The following is a 23515-nucleotide window of genomic DNA, read 5'->3' on the forward strand; positions in this document are numbered from 1 at the left end:
TGTTTCTAAATTTGAATCCCATTAATCAAAATCCAGTAAAGGTGTGCAGGACATGATGTATTGCAGCTGTAGCATGTAGGCGCTGCTGGATGCTATGTGGTCCACGGCAACTACATCACAGTAAATATTTGCAACTCAGGAAACTCTGGCCAGGTTTCATGATGTGGAGACCCAGCATCAGACACTGCAATACATCAGAGAGTTGGAAGATTACATGACACTTTGTACCACAAAGCAGTCACAACCCTGAGGTTAGGTACTCCAGATATGAGAATATGACAATGAGTGAGGGAGTATTTACATAGTTGCATTACAGGATTATCAGTCCTTGCTGTTGACCAATATATTTGAGATTCTTGTCCCATCAGATTCAAGTACAGGGACTACTAGGAAGTTGCGCTAACTGATTATGGCACCATGGAGTACAGACCATTCAAGCAAGGGAGCTAAAAATATGTATTTGTAAAGGGATACAACATATTTTGAGGAATAATCCTGTTTGATGTAGCTGTGTGAGTCCTAAAGGCTGTATTGCTTACTTAGTTCCAAGATTCAGCACTTCTCCTTGAGGATGAAAAATAACTTGAACTGGGAAGGGATATATTCAGTTATTACAGTCCATAAGACTGTCAACATTGTAAGTGGGATGAAGGAGGAAGTTCTACTAATGGTGTTTGAGCAATTAGATGCTCATTTTGTTTTAGAAAAAAAACTATAAAGGTATTAATCTTAGGATTGGACAGATTGGACAGTGCTGTAATGGTTATATCACTGTATTATTCATTCTGCTAGCCAGTGCTTTGGGGATACAAGTTCAAATTGCAGCTGGTGGGACTTAAATTCAATTTAAAAAATTTTGAATTGAAAGTTTGTCTCCAGAATGGTGGTAATGAAACTGACATCAACTGTTGTAAAAACCCAGTGGATCGCTAATATCCTTGAGGGAATGAAATCTGTTATCCTTACTGGTTTGGCCTCCATCTGACCTTTAATTCACAACAGTGTGGTTAACTCTTAGCTGCCCTCTATATTGGTCAATGAGGCCACTCAGTTCAAAGGCAGTTTGGGATAGGCAACAAATGTTGCACTTGCGACACATTTCAAGAAAAAAACAGAAACAAATTGGCAAAGGACAAATAAAACCAGGAGGTTTAATGTGGGACTAAAAGATTGGAATGGGAGAAATGGGGGTTTCAATTCCTGGCATCATAGAATCCCTACAGTGCAAAAGCAGGCCATTCAGCCCATCAGGTCCACACCAACCCTCTGAAGATCATCCCACCTAGCCCCACAACCCTGCCATTTCCCATGGCTAATCCGCCCAGTCTGCACATCTCTGGACACTACAGGCAATTTAGCATAGTCAATCCACCTAACCTGCGTGTCTTTGGACTGTGGGAGGAAACTGGAGCAACCAGAGGAAACTCACACAGACACAGGCAGAATGTGCAAACTCCACAAACTCAGTCGCCCGAGCTGGGATTGAACCTGGGTCCCTGGTGCTGTGAAGCAGCAGTATTAACGCCTGAGTCATCAACAGCAGGGAAAGAGGAAGCTGTACCATTGTGACAATTTTCACTCAATCTGCACTGGGACAGATTCATATAACTAGGGCAGGAGGCAAGGCTAAAAATTATACAGTGGGAGGGTGGGAGATTTGTGATTGTGAGAGGGGGAAGAGAAATTTAGAAATTCACCTAAAAAGGATAAGACACTGCAGCAGGGTAGCGAATGAGGGAATGTTACTCAGGGTGTGATAGAAAGGGACAGAATGTGCAAACAAGAAACTAAGAAGACTGAGAATCAGGAAATATTTAAAACATACAATGAAAGGATCTTTATCTGAATAACAGTAGTAACAAAGTGGATATGTTGGTTGCATAAAGAGAAATAAATGGATGTATAGGATAGCCATGCCAGCAACATGACTGAGTTTGTAAACTGCATATTCCGGGATATTTGACACTCAGGAAGGGAAGGGAAAGGAAGATGGGTAGCTCTGTTAATGAAGGATAAGATCTGTTAAGCAATGAGAAAGTATATGGTTGGCAAGGATGAGGGACAGGATGTGCATATATTTGGAAAGGCAAGGACTGATTAGGGATAGACAACATGGCTTTGTGCATGGGAAATCATCTCTCACAAACTTGATTGAGTTTTTTGAAGAAGTAACAAAGAGGATTGATGAGGGCAGAGCGGTGGACGTGATCATTGCACAGAGGGTGGTGGGTGTCTGGAACGCGTTGCCAGCAGAGGTAGTAGAGGCAGACATGGGTAGATTCATATAAGATGCGTCTGGACAGATGCATGAGTAGGTGGGGAGCAGAGGGAAACAGATGCTTAGGAATTGGGCGACAGGTTTAGACAATAGATTTGGATTGGCTCAGGCTTTGAGGGCTGAAGGGCCTGTTCCTGGGCTGTAAATTTTCTTTGTGCTTGGTTTTCTTTTTCGTTGTGATCTATATAAACTTCAGTAAACCGTTCGACAGGGTTCCCCATGAGAGACTGGTTAGCAAGGTTAGATCTCATGGAATACAGGGAGAACTAGCCATTTGGATACAGAACTGGCTCAAAGGTAGAAGACAGAGAGTGGTGGTGGACAGTTGTTTTTCAGACTGGAGGCCTGTGACCGGTGGAGTACCACAAGGATCGGTGCTAAGTCCACTACGTTTTGCCATTTATATAAATGATTTGGATGTGAGCATAAGAGGTATAGTTAGTAAATTTGCAGATGACACCAAAATTGGAGGTGTAGTGGACAGTGAAGAAGATTACCTCAGATTACAACAGGATCTTGTTCAGATGGGCCAAAGGGATGAGAAGTGGCAGTTGGAGTTTAATTTAGTTAACTGTGAGGTGCTGCATTTTGGGAAAGCAAATCTTAGCAGGACTTATACACTTAATGGCAAGGTCCTGGGAGTGTTGCTGAACAAAGAAACCTTGGAGTGCAGGTTCATAACTCCTTGAAAGTGGAGTTGCAGGTAGATAGGATAGTGAAGAATGTGTTTGATATGCTTTCCTTTATTGGTCAGAGTATTGAGTACAGGAATTAAGAGGCCGTGTTGCAGCCGTACAGGACATTGGTTAGGCCACTTTTGGAATATTGCATACAGTTCTGGTCTCCTTCCTATCGGAAGGATGTTGTGAAACTGGAAAGAGTTCAGAAAAGATTTACAAGGATGTTCACAGGGTTGGAGGATTTGAGCTATAGAGAAAGGTTGATTAGGCTGGGCTGTTTTCCCTGGAATGTCAGAGGCTGAGGGGTGACCTTATAGTGGTTTATAAAATCATGAGTGGCATGGAAAGGATAAATGGACAAAGTCTCTTCCCTGGGGTGGGGGAGTCCTGAACTAGAGGGCATAGGTTTAGGGTGAGAGGGGAAATATATAAAAGAGACCTAAGGGGCAACGTTTTCATGTAGAGAGTGGTACATGTATGAAATGAGCCACCAGAAGAAGTGGTGGAGACCAGTACAATTGCAGCATTTAAAAGGCATCTGGATGGGTATATGATTAGGAAGGGTCTGGAGGGATATGGGGTGGGTGCTAGCAGGTGGGACTCGATTGGGTTGGGATAGCTGATCGGCATGGACGGGTTGGACCGAAGGGTCTGTTTCTGTGCTGTACATCTCTATAACTCTGTGACTCTATATGGATGAGGAGTGGTGAGAAGTAGTGGGACTAGCTTCTGGATCACTAAAATTGGCCATCTTGTAGGACAGAGCTAACATCAAGAAATAATGTGGGCTGGTTCCAAAGATTATGGGTGATTTTAATCTTCAAGTAGATTATATAAAGCAAATTGTCAAAGATAACTTCAAGGATGAGTTCATGAAGTGAATTCAGTGCTATTTCTCGGTATAACAGATCTGAAACTAAACAAGGAAAAGTCTATTTCACACTAGATACTGCATAGAGAAACAAGATTAATTAATGACTTCACGCCCTGTGCAAGAATGGTCATGACAAATCAGAATTTTATATCAATTTTAAGGGTGAGAAATTTGGGCCAAGAACTAGTCTCTTAAACTTAAATAAAGGTGATTGCTTACGCATAAAGCTGGAGCTGGGTACAATTGATTCGGAAAACGGTTAAAAAGGAAGTTGATAGAGAAGAAGTAGTTGACATTTGTGCAGGTCTTACATAACTCTCAAGATGTATTCCTGAGAAGAAGAAAGACTCTAAGAGAGGAATGTAGCTTCTATGACTAACAAACTAGATGAAGGTTGGTATTAAATTTTAAACAAAAGCGTAACATGTTGTGAAGATCAGTTTAAGACCAGCAGATTGTTGGAACATTGCAGGAATGAGCAAGTCATGACTAAACAAAAGAAAAATTAGGAGTTTCAGTATGCTAACGTTACGCCACACTGGTGTAATGTGCTGGAGCACAAACCCTGTTATTCCACCAGCGAGCATAAAATTTGAAATTGTTTTTGTTTAAATATTCAACATTGCCCCGATTTACCTACCTTTTAGACCCAGGTTAACAGAAAGTACAGCCCACTATTCCTGCTCCTATTTCTAATGTTCTTATGATGCAGATTCTGCAAGGGAAGAACAAATAGGTGATTGAGTAAAATTTTGTAAACATAGTTTACTTTGGGAAAATGTGACCTTGTCCATTCATGTGTAAAGAACAGAAAAGCAGAACCTAATGTAAATGGAGCGATGCTGCAGAACACTGCTCGGTAGCTCAGTGGTTAGCACTACTGTCTCACAGTGCCAGGGACCCGGTTCCACTTCCAACCCCAGGTCACTGTCTGTGTGGAGTTTGCACATTCTCCCCGTGTCTGTGTGCTCCAGTTTCATCCCACAATCCAAAGATTTGCAGGTTGGGTGAATTGGCCATGCTAAATTGTCCATAGTGTTCAGGGATATGTGGGTTCGGTGCATTAGTCAGGAGTAACATAAAATAAATGGAAAAGTCCTTGGGAAAATTGATATACAGAGACATCTGGGTGTTAGGTCTATTGTTCGCTAAAGGTGACAATGTAGGTCAGTAGAGTAGTCAAGAAGGCATATGGCATGCTTTCCCTCATTGGGGTATTGAGTACAAAAGTTGGCAGGTCATGTTACAGTTATATCAGTCTTTGGTTTGTCCACATTTGGAACACTTCTGGTCACCACATTACCAAAGGATGTGGCTGCTTTGGAGAGAGTGCAGAGCATGTTTACCAGGATGTTGCCTGGTATAGAGGGTGCAAGCTATGAGGAGATGTTGAGTAGATTGGGATTGTTTTCGTTGGAAAGAAGGAGGTTGACGGGGGACCTGACTGAGTCCTATAAAATCATGAGAGGTGTGGACAAAGTGGAGAGCAAGAAACTTTTTCCCAGAGTGGAGATTCAATTACCAAAGGCCATGAGTTCAAAGTGAGAGGGGAAAAGTTTTGGGGAGATATGCATGGAAAGTTCTTTACACAGAGGGTAGTGGTGCCTGAAATGTGTTGCCAACGGAGGTGGTAGGGCCGGCAGCGATAGCAACATTTAAGATATATTTGGACAGATTGGGCAGGGAGCAAAAGGTTACAGATCATTAGAAAATAGGCAGCAGGTTTAGATAGAGGATCTTCCTGTGCTGTAATGTTCTCTGTTCTTTTTTGTTCTTTGTAAATGTAGAGTAATAGGATAGGGGATTGGCTCTGGGTGGGTTACTCTTTGGAGGGTTGGTGTGGACTTGTTAGGCCAAAACAGCCTGTTTCCACATTGTATGGAATCTATGATTCCATGAGCACTATTGTACTAAGGGATTTGGATAAAATGTCATTCTGATGTGATGGGTGGTCATGTAATGAGAAAACTGTTCTTAATCATGGTGTAGTTAATCATATAAGTCAGACGCAAATCACATTAGTTTTATTGAGATGGTTGCTAAGACTGTTGGGAGACTTAAATGGTAAGTCTGTCTCCTTTAAGATGCAGAGTCGTACTGCCCACGCAAGTCCTGAGGAATCATCATATTGACTGGAGCCTCATGCACTTTTCTGTATTTACCCTTTCAGAACCATAGTCATTATGCTACAACTGGATAATTGAATATATTCAAAGCTGAATTGGACAAATTTTGATCTCCAAAGTTGTTAAATGTTTATGGAGGGCAGACAAGAAAGTGGAGCTAAGGCCACAAGCAGACTAACCATGGAGCAATTGGACTCAAGGGATCAAATAGCTTTCTCCTGCTCTAATTTCTTATGTTATTGTGAAGAGTAGAGCAGTGTTCCTTGACCTAACCATTATCAATCCTTCAACCAACATCACTGACATAACTGATGAGGTCATTTACCTAATGTTGTCTTTAGTGCCCAGTCATGGGTAAATTGAGCAGGTCGGAAGTGTTCACGCTTCAAAAAATACTTGATTGGCTTAAGAACACTTGGAGGATGTCAGTGTAGAAATATAAAGCTTTTCCTTTCCTTTCCTTGCCTGCCCATTTATTTATTCCATCGGCCAGCTTGTTTATTTATTCACTCTTTCACGGAATGTGGGCATCACTGGCATCTGCTATCCCCAGTTGCTCTGAGAAAGTGCTGGTAAGTTGCTTTCCTGCTGCATTCCACATTGTGTAAATACACACAACACTGTTAAGAAATGATTTCCAAGATTTTGACCCAACGACGGTAAAGGATTGGCAGTGTTGTACTAATTATCTAACTGAGTGCCACTTTCGACTTCATCTGCATGATAGTAGGAAATAAACTGATCAATCAACATTGTTATTGCAGATTGTTTTTTTTTCTGGAGGATTGCTGGTTTGGGTATTAGTTTATGGAAAATATGATGGTATCTGTTAGGGAACTCGACAGAGCCAGAACTGAGACTTTGTTTCAGTTGGAGTCAGAGAAGGGTCAGGGAGTATCTCAATGAGGAACAGCACAGTTGGAATGTCAGTTTTATCTTTGCTTTAAACCCAGGAGTTGAAAAAAAAACCCAATCAGTTCATTCATCCCCTCAAATTTGGTTTATCATTCAATTAAGTTAGAGCTGACCTGCTCTTCAACACTTTCCAGGCACCTTTTCTTCAATTCCCTGTAGTCCTTTACATTATAAAAACGTCAGCTTGGAAACTTGCAATTTTCTCCAACATTTGCAGCCTGGAGGAAGAACAGATTGGTCCCAGGATATGCTAATAACCTTGGTCAACACAATAAGGCTCAGCAATAAGGTCCTAATTCTCCGATTCATGTCAAACTTATTCTGCCTGATGAGCAACTGCTGTAGGATGAGGCACAGAAAACGATCATCCCTCATATGTTTTCAGGAGGTGCAAGGGAATTGTTGCATGGAATCAACAATTCATAAACTAAAAAAAAGGCAATAGCTATATTGTCTAGCGTTATGCTGTTAGTGAGTTTCAGACCTGAAGTGCTTTACTGCAAAGCTCTATTGTCTCGATCCCTTTGTTGAAACTGCAACAAGATCTTAACGACCATACTCTTGGTGGTATCAATAGTTATTATCCCTCCAGCACATGATTATTTTTTAAAGATGAAATTGATGGGAAGAGAAGAGCAACTTATCTCTTTTGATAACTCTTTTGAATGATGGGGCAGGTTGCCCAGACCCCTCCCCCTCCCAGAGAGAGGGTTACTGAACCGTATATCTGTAAATTGTCGAAGAGCATTGGCAGCAGCACTCTGAAAGAAATGGCTTAAAAATAGAATCTATTACTCAGTTTTTTGAGATTTAATCAGTTGTTGTTGGGAATGGAAATGTGTCTCCATTTCGCAGTGTGTCTGAGGTTTGGAAGGAATACAGGTTGTGAACGGAAAAGGAAGAATTATAGTCAGCCTCCAGGAAAATGTGCCCCATGTATTTGTTGGAGTGAGCTGCATTATTTTTCCATGATAATGACACTTCTGTTTTTGTGTTTCTATGTCACATGTCTCTTTGGAGATCCACCACTTATTCCCACAGAAAGCCCCTTGTCATCAAAGTTCTTGTTGTGGTTCTGTTCGCCGAGCTGGGAATTTGTGTTGCAGATGTTTCGTCCCCTGTCTAGGTGACATCCTCAGTGCTTGGGAGCCTCCTGTGAAGCGCTTCTGTGATCTTTCCTCTGGCATTTATAGTGGTTTGTCTCTGCCACTTCCGGTTGTCAGTTCCAGCTGTCCGCTGCAGTGGTCGGTATATTGGGTCCAGGTCGATGTGCTTATTGATTGAATCTGTGGATGAGTGCCATGTCTCTAGGAATTCCCTGGCTGTTCTCTGTTTGGCTTGTCCTATAATAGTAGTGTTGTCCCAGTCAAACTCATGTTGCTTGTCATCTGAGTGTGTGGCTACTAATGATAGCTGGTCGTGTCATTTCGTGGCTAGTTGGTGTTCATGGATGCGGACCATTAGCTGTCTTCCTATTTGTCCTATGTAGTGTTTTGTGCAGTCCTTGCATGGGATTTTGTACACTACATTGGTTTTGCTCATGCTGGGTAGCGGGTCCTTCGTCCTGGTGAGTTGTTGTCTAAGAGTGGCTGTTGGTCTGTGTGATGTTATGAGTCCTAGTGGTCGCAGTAGTCTGGCTGTCAGTTCAGAAATGTTTTTGATGTATGGTAGTGTGGTTAATCCTTTGGGTTGTGACATGTCCTCATTCCGTTGTCTTTCCCTTAGGCATCTGTTGATGAAATTGCGAGGGTATCCGTCTTTGATGAATACATTGTATAGGTGTTCTTCTTCCTCTTTTTGCAGTTCTGGTGTACTGCAGTGTGTTGTGGCCCTTTTGAACAGTGTCTTGATGCAACTTCTTTTGTGTGTGTTGGGGTGGTTGCTTTCGTCGTTTAAGACTTGGTCTGTGTGTGTGGCTTTCCTGTATACCTTTGTGGTGAATTCTCCGTTCGGTGTTCTCTGTACCATCACGTCTAGGAATGGGAGTTGGTTGTCCTTTTCTTCCTCTCTAGTGAATCGGATTCCTGTGAGTGTGGAGTTGATGATCCGGTGTGTGTTCTCTATTTCTGTGTTTTTAATGATTACAAAGGTGTCATCCACATATCTGACCCAGAGTTTGGGTTGAATTTGCGGTAAGACTGTTTGTTCTAACCTTTGCATTACCGCTTCTGCTATGAGTCCAGAGATGGATGAGCCCATGGGTGTGACGTTGATTTGTTCATATATTCAACAACCAAATAACCAGGACTCATAACAGCACACAAACCAACAGCCACTCTCAGACAACAACTCACCAGGACGAAGGACCCGATACCCAGCATGAGCAAAACCAACATAGTGTACAAAATCCCATGCAAGGACTGCACAAAGCACTACATAGGACAAATAGGAAGACAACTAACAGTCCGCATCCATGAACACCAACTAGCCACGAAACGACATGACCAGCTATCATTAGTAGCCACACACTCAGATGACAAGCAACATGAGTTTGACTGGGACAACACTACTATTATAGGACAAGCCAAACAGAGAACAGCCAGGGAATTCCTAGAGGCATGGTACTCATCCACAGATTCAATCAATAAGCACATCGACCTGGACCCAATATACCGACCACTGCAGCGGACAGCTGGAACTGACAACTGGAAGCTGCAGGTACAAATCACTATAAATGCCGGAGGAAAGATCACAGAAGCGCTTCACAGGAGGCTCCCAAGCACTGAGGATGTCACCTAGACAGGGGACGAAACGTCTGCAACACAAATTCCCAGCTCGGCGAACAGAACCACAACAACGAGCACCCGGGCTACCAGTCTTCTCCCAAACTTTGATCATCAAAGTTCCATCATCCATTAACCTGGTCAATATGGAAGAAAGTCTTTGGAACTCCTTGCTACAGAGAGTTGTGAGGACAGACTCCTTGTGTAAATCGAAGGCTGAGACAGATTTATTCTTGATCAGGGAATCAAGGGTTACAGGGAAAGGGCAGGAATGTTATTGTGAGGAATGTCAGATCAGCTGTGATCCCATTGAATGGCAGAGGGGCTAAACAGCCAAATCCTATGCTAATTCTTAAGGTCTTACTGAATGTAATGAGATCCAGAGCTCATTGAATAGCAAAGCAGGCTCAATGGGCCAAATGGCCTACTCTCGTTTCTTTGAGGAGAAAGTGAGGTCTGCAGATGCTGGAGATCAGAGCTGGAAATGAGTTGCTGGAAAAGCGCAGCAGGTCAGGCAGCATCCAGGGAACAGGAGAATCGACGTTTCGGGCATAAGCCCTTCTTCAGGAACCTCTGCATTCCTGAAGAAGGGCTTATGCCCGAAACGTCGATTCTCCTGTTCCCTGGATGCTGCCTGACCTGCTGCGCTTTTCCAGCAACACATTTCCTACTCTCGTTTCTTGTTTGTATGCGTGCACTTTCAATGCAATGTAGCTCATGAACCACTTGACAGATTAGTTTAACTATAAACAGACGAGTGAATTTAGTATCCCATACTGAAGAAGTGTCACTGAACTCAAAATATTAATTCTATTTCTCTCACACAGAGGCTGAGTTGCCGTAGTTCTTTCTCTTTTAATTTCAGACTTGTAGCATTTACAACAATTTGCGTTTATCTGCACTTAGTAGAAATGTGCTCAGTACAAATTATTTATGAACTGTACTTTTCTCCAAGTTATGTGAAAATACGAACAACATTTCTCCTAGTAACACAGAGATAAGAGTGGGCCACTCAGTTCCCCAAGCCATACCATTATTTAATTAAATCATGGCTTGACTTGTGTCTAACCCACAACGTGAAACTGGCCCCTGAGATACAGTTGCTTACCTACGTAACTGTCAGCTACTATGGTATGTCTAAAACTGCCACTTTTCTCTGTTGGCTTCAGACTGACTGCAGTCTGGTTGGAATACAGTCAAGATATCATTCAAAATTTCTCTCAATATGTCCTTGAATAGAAGAATTCAAAGCTGCATTCAGAATGGACAGTGTCGAAATGCAGCTACAGTTTTTTAACAAGGTGGACTGCACCTTAGTTTAGCCATATGGATGGCCATCATGTTATGTCTCAAATTATCATCTCCACTCCTCCCACCCGTCCTGCCAGATCCCCCATTTGTAGGGTACAAAGCTACGCAGATTCCAGCATGACTCTGGCAAGCCTGGTAGCTCAGACACTTCAGTCTCATGAACTTTGCAAATTCTTCTCTGGCAATGCTATGGTGGAGGAGACACAAAATGGGATGTTAAGGCTGTAGCCTTGTCATTATGGGAAGGAAGCAGTTAATACAAGTTGTGGGTAACTGAAATTGATTCCACTAGACTGGTGAACACTGACACAACTTTTATATAATGACCATCATGACCTGCTCAAAAAAGTACACTGATAATTGAGCCCCACTACACCTGGGATCATCACCGAAGTTAAAGATTTAATCAAATAAATTCAGAACATGGACTGCAGAGGTTTAAGAATGCAGCTCATCACCATCTTCCTAAGGGGACTAGAGACATGCAATAAGTACTGGCTCAGCTATCAACGCTCACGTCCCACAAGTGAATTAAAAAAAATCCCCAGTTTTACCCCCTATCTGAGAGACTCAGGCAAACAGAAGACACTGACCAGGTTCCTGTGCTTAACATGAAGTTACTATTTATTATAAAGAAATCAGTTCTAGCCACAAAAAACAAAGTCTAATTTAACAACATGTAACTCTGCTGGATGAAACTCCATCCCCTTCTGATAAATCTATACGCACATGTAGACAGTCGCAGACAAATAAACACACACAGATGTTATTGGTGAAAGGAAACATATTGGAGAAACACAGTTCAGTAGCACCAGTCCGCGAGATTTAGTGAAGTGTCACAATGAGCCCTAGTAAATTGCTTTTAAAAGAGCATAAACTCCTTCTGCAGTATATGGTTTAAAACAGGTCTTTTCCAATTTAGGCGAACAGTCTGAAATAAAGAAAAATAAAAACATGTGATCTTTACATGACTGACTAAAGTAATTTTAAATACTGTTATTTTAATTCTCGAACAATGATAAGCTCTATATAAGGGATCTGGATATTAAGTTATCTATAGTTTCATAATTTAATATCAAGACAATGATATTACCTCTTTATGGTCAGTATTAACAATGTCATTTTATTTACATCAATGCATTACATGAAAAGTTAGATAAAAGCATGAGGGAGATATGGTGAGATGAAATCAGGTGAGAGGAAGTTCATGTTTAGTACAAACATCGGGATAACGTTATTGTTTGAGTGGTTTATTATTGTGATATAAGTACTAAGTACCTAGAATAAGCTATGCACTGTGCAATCTTAGTGGTGTACAAATGTACTTGCATCACATAACTTATTTCCCCACAAATGAACAAAATTCAATTGTTTATAGTTAAAAATGTAACTTAAAAAATTAAATAAATACATTTGGAAATTGTTTAAAGGGTTTACAAAATTCCAAACAAGCCCAGATTTTTAAAGAGTTAACTTAGAATGATTGTTTTCCCTTCCTAAGTTTTCAAACTGTTGTCACTATGTGATTCCCTTCAGCACTGTTCTGTTATGGATTCTTTAAGTCTTCCTATCAGCTCAGCCCACACTTCTAGGTTGGAATCATAGAATTCCTACAGTGTGAAAGCAAGCCATTCAGCTCATTGAGTCCATACTCACCCTCCAAAGAGCATCCCACCCTATCCCTTGTAACCCTGCATTTCCCATGGCCATGGCTAATCCACCTAACTTGTATATCTTTGGACAGTGGGAGGAAACCCACACAGACACAGGGAGAATTTGCAAACTCCACACACAGGAGCCGCCTGAGGGTGGAATCAAACCCAGCTCCCTGCCGCTATGAAGGAGCAGCATTAACTACTGAGCCACCATGCCACCTCACTCTCAAGCAATGTTTATTACTATTCCTGAAGTTAAAGCTACAGAATAGTCTGTGTTACACAGGCTCCAACAGTCCAGCAGAGTATTTACATGTGACTACTAAGGTCATAGTCACATGACCTTTAGCTTAGAGGTGCTTCTAGGCATTCATTAAGCCTTATCTCTAAACTCAGGCATGACCAGAACTATAGAACAGTTCTGAAGAAGAATCAAAACATGAACTCTGTTTCTCTCTCCACAAATGTTGTCAAACCTGCTGATTTTCTGCAATAGAACTGTTGGTCTCTCAAGGGAAACTATCAGCCATATTGGTGAGAGGAGACACAAGTGGAATGAAACCACAATCAGATCCTTCCTTGCCAAAGAGTTGTTCCATTTTCATTCAATCATTTGAAGTCTATTCAACAGTGTATGGATTGATCAAAGGAATCTCACTCAGCCCTAAAGATTGAACTTTCAAGATATGAAGGAAATTTTTAAAAACTCTGTATTGCTTTTATGGGTCTTACAGCTTTACTTTCTCCTTCCATTCACTTATTATCTTGAAAAAAATTGACACGAATTAAAAGGTGTGGAACATCAATAAAAAATGCTAATGGTTAAGTTATTGTGTTTGGTGCTGTTACTTCAAATGATTTGTGAAATATTAGTTGAAGGTGTAAGAAAATCCAATATTTTTCAGTTAACATCTGTGAACAGTGAATATTTAATTATAGGAATATTAATATTTTGAAATTTTAATATTTGAAAACCTAATGGAAATAAATACTTCAGGGTGTTAAACCTTCTGCGCCATCACAATTCCGTGAGTAGTTGAGGAAAGTTTTTTTTTAATCTCCCATAGATGGAGCAGGAGAATCCCAATCCCTTTGAGTCTGCTCTGCCTTTCAATATGATCATGGTTGATGATCCAACTCAGTACATGTTCCCACTTTCTCCCCATAGCCATTGATCCCTTTAGTGCTCAGAATTATAACTACATCTTTCTTGGGAGTCTTCAATGTTTTGGCCTCGACAGTTTCCCGTGGCAGAGAACACCATAGGCTCACTACACCCTAGGTGAAGAAATTCCTCTTTATCTCTGTATAAAAGGCTGACCCCCTTGTTCTTAAACTGTGACCCCTGGCTTTGGACTCCCCACACTTAGAGTCACAGAGTCACATGGTGCAGAAGCAGATCCTTTGGTCCGACACATCCATGCTGACCGGATTTTGCAAACTAAACTCATCCCATCTTTCTGCATTTGATCCATATGCCTCTAAACCTTTCCTATTCATGAACCTGTCCAATTGTCTTTTAAATGTTGCAATGGTACCCGCCTCTATTACTTCCTCAGGCAATTAATTCCGTACATGCACCATCTTCTATGTGAAAAAGTTGCCTCCTAGGTTCTTTTTACATCTTTCACCTCTCACCTTAAATATATGCCCTCTCATTTTGAACTCCCTAGGGAAAAGGTCTTGGCTTTTCACCTTATCTCTGCCTTTCATGATTTTATAAACCTTATCAGGTGACCCTTCAACGCTCCAGAGGAAAAGGCCCCAGCCTATCCAGCCTCTCCAAATAACTCAAACCCTCCAATCCCAGTGACATTCTTATAAACCTTTCTGCATCCTTTCCAATTCAATAACATCCTTCCTATAGCATGGTGGTCAGAACTGTGGGCAGTGCTCCAAATGTGGCCAGACCAATGTCCTGTACAGTACAGCCACAACTCCTATAGTCAATGCTCTGACCATCAACAGCGTCCTTCCGACATTGACCCTGTCTAATCCTGTTAAATTCCTTCTTCATTCTTCTAAATTCTAGTGAACAGCTGAAGTAACAATTGACTGGTGTATTGAAGGTGAAGTCTGTATGTCAGCATGAAAAATTGAAGATTGCATAATGCTAAAGCAGTTAGCCCATCATGTTCTGGATGTTCAGCGTGCAAAATCGTTGGTTAATTACGTTATGCCAAATTCCTCAGTCCCTTTTATCTTTCTTGTTTAGTTCATGTGGAACTCATGTCAGGACAGTTGTTCTGGAGCTTTCTTCCCTCAGACCTGGCTAGATTCTACTGAAGTGCAAGGCAAGGTAAAATACCTATTGATTCAACTCTAGCCCAGAAGGCCCTGCTCAAGCTCCAGCCTTGGCAGTGTGTTACCCTGACCCTGACCTCTTCTTGGCCCTTCCTGAACTGATCCACTATCTCTTGATAGTGTGACAAGAGAGATATGTATATGTCACAAAAGCAGAAACAGCTGGCAGATCTCAACAGTTCTGGCAGCATCTACAGAGAGAGAAAAATCAAAATTAACATTTCAAGACTGGTGACTACTAGTGAAGATGGTTTTTTTCTCAGATCTCCAGCATCCAGAGTCTTTTGTTTTATTACAAGTGTTTGTAAATGTGCAAGTGAGTATGTGAATGAATGCGTGAGTGAATGAGAAAAGTGTGAGAGAGTGTTGAATCCTGAGACTACAAGTGAATTGGACACACAGACACAAACTTCCTGTCATCTGTCCTCCCTATCCACACATTAAGCCAGGAGAGGATTTTCGGGTGGCATGGTGGCCTCAGTGGTTAGCATTGCTGTCTGACAGCACTAGAAATACAGATTCAATTCTATCCTTGGGCAAGTGTGTGGAATTTGCACATTCTCCCCATGTCTGTGTGGGTTTCCACCCACAGTCCAAAGATGTTGGAGGACACAAAGGTTGGAGGTGTCATTGACAGTATAGAGGACTGTTGTAGGCTGCAGCGGGACATTGACAGGATGCAGAGATGGGCTGAGAGGTGGCAGATGGAGTTCAATCTGGATAAATGCGAGGTGATGCATTTTGGAAGGTCGAATTTGAAAGCTGAGTACAGGATTAAGGATAGGATTCTTGACAGTGTGGAGGAACAGAGGGATCTTGGTGTGCAGGTACATAGATCCCTTAAAATGGCCACCCAAGTGGATAGGGTTGTTAAGAAAGCATATGGTGTTTTGGCTTTCATTAACAGGGGAATTGAGTTTAAGAGTCGTGAGATCTTGTTGCAGCTCTATAAAACTTTGGTTAGACCGCACTTGGAATACTGAGTCCAGTTCTGGTCGCCCTATTATACGAAAGTTGTGGATGCTTTGGAGAGGATTCAGAGGAGGTTTACCAGGATGCTGCCTGGACTGGAGGGCTTATCTTATGAAGAGAGGTTGACTGAGCTCGGACTTTTTTCATTGGAGAAAAGGAGGAGGAGAGGGAACCTAATTGAGGTATACAAGATAATGAAAGGCATAGATAGAGTTGATAGCCAGAGACTATTTCCCAGGGCAGAAATGGCTAACACGAGGGGTCATAGTTTTAAGCTGGTTGGAGGAAAATATAGAGGGGATGTCAGAGGCGGGTTCTTTACACAGACAGTTGTGAGAGCATGGAATGCGTTGTCAGCAGTAGTTGTGGAAGCAAGGTCATTGGGGACATTTAAGAGACTGCTGGACATGCATATGGTCATAGAAATCTGAGGGTGCATACATGAGGATCAATGGTCGGCACAACATCGTGGGCTGAAGGGCCTATTCTGTGCTGTACTGTTCTATGTTCTATGTGTGGATTGGCCATGGCCATAGGAAATGTGAGGATGGGATGGGGGAGGTTCAGTGTAGAACTAACCTGTTTCCACACTGTAGCCATCCTCAAAGGAAAATCCTGACCTGAAAGGCAACCTGCCTTAACCCCAATTTACCATGATTTCACTGAGGCCAGCTGGGAGTGTACACCATCAGAGGTGAATGGAGGTTATTATTTCTTAAATGTAACCTCTTAGTTTAAATCCACACCCCACTGTTTTTCCAGTTTCAGAGTCCAATCTGTCTCATTCCAATTCAACTTCTTAAGCAAAAAAGCAAACATAGTTCTATTACATAGCTCTACTGCTTGGGATCATTTAATGGTAATTTTTATTAATTACTTATTTCTTTTACATATCCGTTTATTGTGTATTTTTTGTTTGCTTAACATTGTTCATGTTTTATCCATAACTTACCTTTTCGTAGTTAATGTTTTGCCAAACTGGTTCTCAGGTACCTACTGCTGGGTTTCTTGCTGAAAGGTAATGTGTGTGCTCACAGACCTCTGAGTGCTTTTTGGAAGCAAAAGGGATTATTTTCATTACAGCAGCAATGGGAAATATTGAAATTATTTGGCATTTGATCGCAGAGAAACAGAGATTAATGACCCTTCCTCAGAATAACTGCAGATCATGGGCCTGAAATGTTGACACTGTTTCTCTCTCCATAGCTACTGTCTGAGCTGCTGAATATTTTCAGGACTTTGTGTTCACAATCTGCAATGCTTTATCTCCTGAATTATGCTCCATGCTAGTCATTTGCAAGTGTGGTTAGTTTCAATTTAAAACAGTAAAATGTTTACTCCTCAATTGAAGGTTTTCTGTTATCTAAGCCCATTTATGTGGATAAAAATATATTATTGTCGATGAATTTGTTATGCTAATTGACTGGACGTTCTTACCATATTTAAACATGGAAAAGAAACCAGAGTTGTACAAAATGGGATGGTTAGTACACAATAAATCAGATTTTTGTTTTCAGTGCTTATCAGCTTCATTTTTTTATTCATTTCTAGATGAGAGTTTCAGTAGCTAGGCCAGTATTTATTACCTATCCCTAGTTAACGGCCCAGCACATTGCTGTAGGTCTGGATGCTAGACCAGTAAGGGCACTAGTGAAGCAGATAGATTTTTCCAGCAATTGACAATGGTTTGATGGTCATCTGTGTGGGGTTTGCAGATTCTCCCATGTCTGGGTGAGTTTCCTCTGGGTACTCAGGTTTCCTCCCACGGGCCAAAGAGGTGCCCGTTATGTGGATTGACCATGCCAAATTGCCCACAGTGTCCAGGGATGTGCAGGCTCGGTGGATTAGCCATAGGAAAGGGAGTGTTACAGAAAGAGGGTAGGGGGTGGGTCTGGGTAGGCTGCTCTTCAAAGGGTCTGTGTGGACTTGATAGACTGAACGGCCTGCTTCCACGCAAGAGATTCTATAATTAGACACTTAATTGCAATTCCTTAGCAGCAAACCCAAACAAGCTGACACAATGTGCCCAGAAACCCTAGCCACTGGACCCTACATCAAAGACATGTCTGAAATGACCTCCAGACTATTGAGACCTCTTGGCGTCATGGTAGCCCACAAACCCACCAACACACTAAAGCAGCGGTTAATGAACTTAAAAGACCATATACAAGTAACAAGAAAAAGGAATGTAATTTACAAATTACCTTGCAAGAACTGTAACAAACACTACATTGGACAAACAGGAAGAAAGCTAGCCAACAGGATACATGAACACCACCATGCCATAAAAAGACATGACCCACTATCACTAGTATCCTTACTTAAAGATGAAGAAGGACACCACGTCGACTGGGACAAGACATCTATCCTCGGACAAGCCAAACAGAGACATGCACGAGAATTCCTTGAAGCATGACATTCCAACCGTAACTCTATCAATAAACACATCAATTTGGACTCCATCTACCATCCTCTGAGAAAGTGAACTGGAAATGACATCACCCACCCAAAGAAACCTATACACATAAATAGAAGGCAGGACATATCACCAGTGCTTCACTGGAGGTTCACTGATGATGTTACCTAGTATGGTGACAAAACGTCTGAAAACAAACCTTCCGGCTCAGCGGGCATACTTACAACCAGAACCTCAACCTGAGCTACAAATCTTTTCAAAAATCGCTAATGTTCCATTATTCTGATTCAGAAAAACAGAGTTGGATGCACATTATGAACAATCAAGTTTTGTGTAATCGTCTGACACAGCTGTAAATGTATAGTGCATCACACTGAAATCTCCACTGTCAATGGGCTTTTACATAGAGAGGCATAGATTACAAAAAGCAAGATGTTTTATTAAACTGATACGAAATGATTCAACATCACTGTGGGTATCATTCCTAATTCTGGGCATCTGAAGGATTTAAGGGAGTGGGCTAGAGATGAACGGTAGGATGTGAATAAAGTACCTCAAAATAGGAAAAGCACCAGGACCTGTGACTTCTTTCCTTGGCCCATTAATCAATAGATCCCTGCTACCAACTATGACAAAAATATCCAGGGTGCTACATATTAGACCAAGATATAGCATAATCAGATAGAAAAAAAAACTTTGATGTAGGTCTGAAGTGTAGCTATCAATGTGATGTAAGAAATACTGCATGCAATTTGCACATAGCAATCTCCAACAACCAGCAGTGTGGAACGATGAATGTTAGTAAAACACTTATTGTATTTAATCACCTCTACCCAGGGATGTTTTACACCCATCTGAGAAGGGAGTGATCTTAATGTTTCATCTGAATGTCTGTATGTCAAGTTGTACCATTCTCATTCATCCTTTGGATATGGGCCTTGAATATTTTCTTCTACTTTCAGGATTTGAGTGAGAATGTGACCTGTGAGCTGCATAGGAACACAGGAAAAGGAGAAGACCATTCAGCCCATCAAGCCTGTCCTGCCATTCAACTCTATTATTGCTGATTGAATACTTCAAATGCCAGTTATCTGCCCATCGCAATAAGCCAGTAAACAGAAATCCATCAATCTTTCTCTTCAATGTACTTGACGAATAGACTCCCATAGCTCTGTGTTGTACAGAATTCCAAAGGTTCACAACCATATGGGTAAAAACAAAACAGAAAAAGCCAGAAGATTTAAACAGAAATATTTTTGTAGAAGTTCAAACAAAATACAATCTTTATAAATAAATTCCTGCTTTGTCCCTTTGTTCCTTGCATGCAAATTTGAAATGGTTATAATGTGGACGGGAGCAAGATGAAAGGATTTTTATCTGTCTGGAACAAGTTTGGGATTGGAGGATAAAAGCGAGCCTTTTTTGTTCTCTGTCGGAAGTCAAGCGCTGGATCCAGCCGTCAGAATCGAAGCTAACACCAAAAAGAGGAAAATCAGAGCCATTAACTTAATTGTGTAATCAATTGAAAAAGAGAAATAACAATTGTAATTTAAATCTCCATAAATAAAACCTTGATGTGTTGCACAATGAATTGATTAAAATGCTTTTTGCTGTAAAATAATCTCTTATGCAATATTCATGAACACAGTCTAAATTGCCACTATGATCATTGCCTTCTCCCGATTCCATCTCTATTTATGTATTTACAACATGTTAGCATGCCCTGCAGCTGGATTAGGTGGACCCCAAAGGAATCAGCGCTGTTATCATGGGATAAAGCGTTTATAGGGAAGATAATTATTTTAAATGCTCCACCTGCAGAGCTAGCAGTTACGATTTGAATTGGGTAAATGAAGCATTGGAATAATATGGACCCACGCACATAAGGTGCCAGGCAAAAATGTGTGAAAATAATAGCATTAAAATTAGCTTTCACAGAACTGTACAACTCCAATATTCAAATCACTCACTTGCATTTTACTTTAAGTCGCCTTATGAACTCATATTACCTGATCATCCAGCACCTATTCATCATCAACATTCCTTATATCGCTACCCGCACTTTTCTTTAGAGCTTATAATTAGCCCCATTCAATTTAAACTTCTTTTGGTAGACTGAATCCCTTCTGGTCACAGGATTTTCAGTGTGTATCAGGGACCATCAAAGTTTTCTGTTTTCATTTGCTTTTTCTCTATCTCATTTTTGTGTAGCTGCTTATACTGGTTCCATTTTGGTTAATACTTCTGTGTCCTTACCATTGCTTTATCCTTTCATAGGAAGTGGGCATACGCATTTCTCATCCAACCTAATGGTCCTTGAACTGAATGGCTTGCCAGACCATTTTAGAGGGCAGTTAATGGACAACAACATTGCTGTGGTTCTGGACTCACTTGTAGCCCAGACCAAATAAAGATGGCAGCTTTATTTTTATTCATTCATGGGATAATGCCATCCTTGGCCATGGATTCATTTTTATTGACCATCTCTAATTGCTCTGAAGGCAGTGGCTGCAGAGCTGCTTCCTCAAACTGTAGGTGTCCATGGGATACAGTTACAACCACAGTGCTGTTCGGAAGGGAGCTACAGGATTTTGATGGAGGCATATTGAAGGAAAGGCAATATTATTCTAAGTGTGGGAAGAGTGTGCAGCAAGTTGAGTCATAGAATCATAGAGATGTACAGCACGGAAACAGACCTTTCAGTCCAACTCATCCATGCTGGCCAGATTTTCTCAGTTAATCTGGACCCATTTGCCAGCACTTGGCCCATATCCCTCTAAACCCTTCCTATTCATATACCCATCCAGATGCCTTTTAAATGTTGGAATTGTACACCAGCCTCCACCACTTCCTCTGGCAGCTTATTCCTTACACGCATCGCCCTCTGTGTGAAAAGGTGGCTCCTTCAGTCCTTTTTAAATCTTTCCCTCTCACCTTAAATCTATGCTGCCTAATTTTCGACTCTCCTAACCTGGGGAAAAGTCCTCAACTATTCACCCGATCCATGTCCCTCATGATTTTATGAACTTTTATAAGGTCATCGCTCAGCCTCCAACTCTCCAGGATAAATAACCCCAGCCTTTCCAATCTCTCTTATAGCTCAAACCTTCCAACCCTGACAACACCCTTGTAAACCCTTTCAAGTTTCACAACATCTTTGCCATGAGTTGTAGGAAGAGGCTGAATAGGTAGGGGCTTTTTTCCATGGAGCATCAGATGCTGAGGGGTGACCTTGTGGAAAATCCTTTATAAAATCATGAGGGTCATGGATAAGGTGAATAGCCAAGGTCTCTTTCCAAGGATGGGAGAGTCCAAATTTTGAGGGCATAGGTTTAAGTTATCATCCTTACCAAGTCTGGCCTACATGTGACTCCAGACCCACAGCAATGCAGTTGATTCTTAACTGATCTTTGGGCAACTAGGGATGGGCCATAAATGTTGGCCGAGCCAGTGACACCCTAATACCACAAATGAATAAGAAAAATCAATCTGTGAGGGATAGACACTGGGGAAAAGAGAAATCCTTGTGTATTAAAGGAAAAAGCGATCTCATTGAAAATAGTAAAGATAGTTTACCATTGGATGTGGGTGCCCAGGCTGGAACAGTATTTTGTTGCCTGTCCCTAGTTGCTCCTGCAAAGATATTGGTGAACTTGCCTTCATGAACTGCTGCTGTCTATATGCTGTAGAGACCCTCACTGTGCCACTAGGGAGGGAATACCAGGATTTTGACTCAATGTCACTGAAGGAATGGTAATATATTTCCAAGTCAGGATGGTGAGTGGTCTGGAGGGGAACTTGCAGGTGGTGGTGTCCCCCTGTCACTGCTGCCATTGTCCTTCTAGACACTTGTGGGTTTGGAAGGTATTGTTTGAGAAGCTTTGGTGAATTTCTGCAGCATGAGCCTGTTTCTATTTGGTGTATCATTGAACTAGCCATCCAGAAACACAGGCTTAGGTTTTGGGAATGTGGTTTCAAATCCCAATATGACAGCTGGTGAAATCTGAATTCAATAAATTCTAGAATTGAAAGCTACTCTCCTGACGTCTGCGTGACCAATGTCAATTGACATGAGACCCATCTAGTTTACTAATGTCTTTGAGGGAAGGAACTTTGCCATCCTTGCCTGGGCTGGTCTACATGTTACTCCAGACCCACAGCAACGTAGTTCACTCTGAATTGCCGACTGAAGTTGCCTAGAGAGCCAAGCTATTCAAGAACAACTAGACATTTGGTAACAAATGCCAGCAATGGCCATATCCCATACCAGCTTTTAGAAAATTAAAGGGTTGAAGTTTAAGTTGTGTCATCATAAATTAGCAATTAACTTTTGTTCTGCTATTCATAATGAAAGTCAGTTTGTTTATAATTAACAGCTTTTTTTTTGTTGATGGCAAGTACCTGGTGTGTATTCCTTTTAAACTGAATATTACAGTCAAGTTACCATTGAACTTGATATTGGAACACTTTCCCAATCGAGTTATGACAATAGGGATTGAGTTCTTGACTCAGAATCCCTAGCTTCTGACCTACTTTTATGGCTATAGTATTTAGATAACTGGTCTAGTTCAGTTTCTGGTCAATGATTACCTCCATGGAGTGCTAGATCGTGGGACATTCAGTGATGATGCTATCACTGAGTGTCAAAGAATGTTGGTTACATTTGGTCTTGGCTAATGTATACATATTTAAATGCCATTTCCTTACAGTTGAACAATTGCCTCAGAAACTGTTCAATGCTGTATGCATCCTTTCAATTACCCCTCATTAGTCTTTATTGCTCACAATTCAAATTCGAAAATACTGCAAGCTTCATCCACACATCATGCTGTTGGACAAAATACAAGCCATTCAACTGTGACATGAACATCACCCAAATGCATTGATCTGCACTTGTCAATGTACTCTCCATTATATTTTAAGACACAGTGACCCAAATCAGAAGTCACTGTACTTAACTTGTAGGTGACCATTATTACATACCTGTGCTTATCGCCTGACGGAGATAGTGTTGGCCATCATTGAAGTTATCATGACCAAGCCATGCCTGGTTGCCTGAATGAGAACACAGCAGATGTTTTGGAAACATAGAAAGATAGAAAATAGGTGCAATTGTAGGCTATTCAGCCCTTTGAGCCTACACCACCATTTAATATGATATGGATTTCCTTAATAGCAAGAATGTTCTTCCTCAGACTACGAGACCAAAAATGCACACAGATAGTCTATCTCCTCACATACTATTTGCCTAAATAAGCACA

The sequence above is a fragment of the Chiloscyllium plagiosum genome, unplaced genomic scaffold (genome assembly GCF_037043375.1).
Source record: "Chiloscyllium plagiosum isolate Xiang-an unplaced genomic scaffold, Cpla_swu_hap1 HiC_scaffold_11, whole genome shotgun sequence".
Classification (NCBI taxonomy): domain Eukaryota; kingdom Metazoa; phylum Chordata; class Chondrichthyes; order Orectolobiformes; family Hemiscylliidae; genus Chiloscyllium; species Chiloscyllium plagiosum.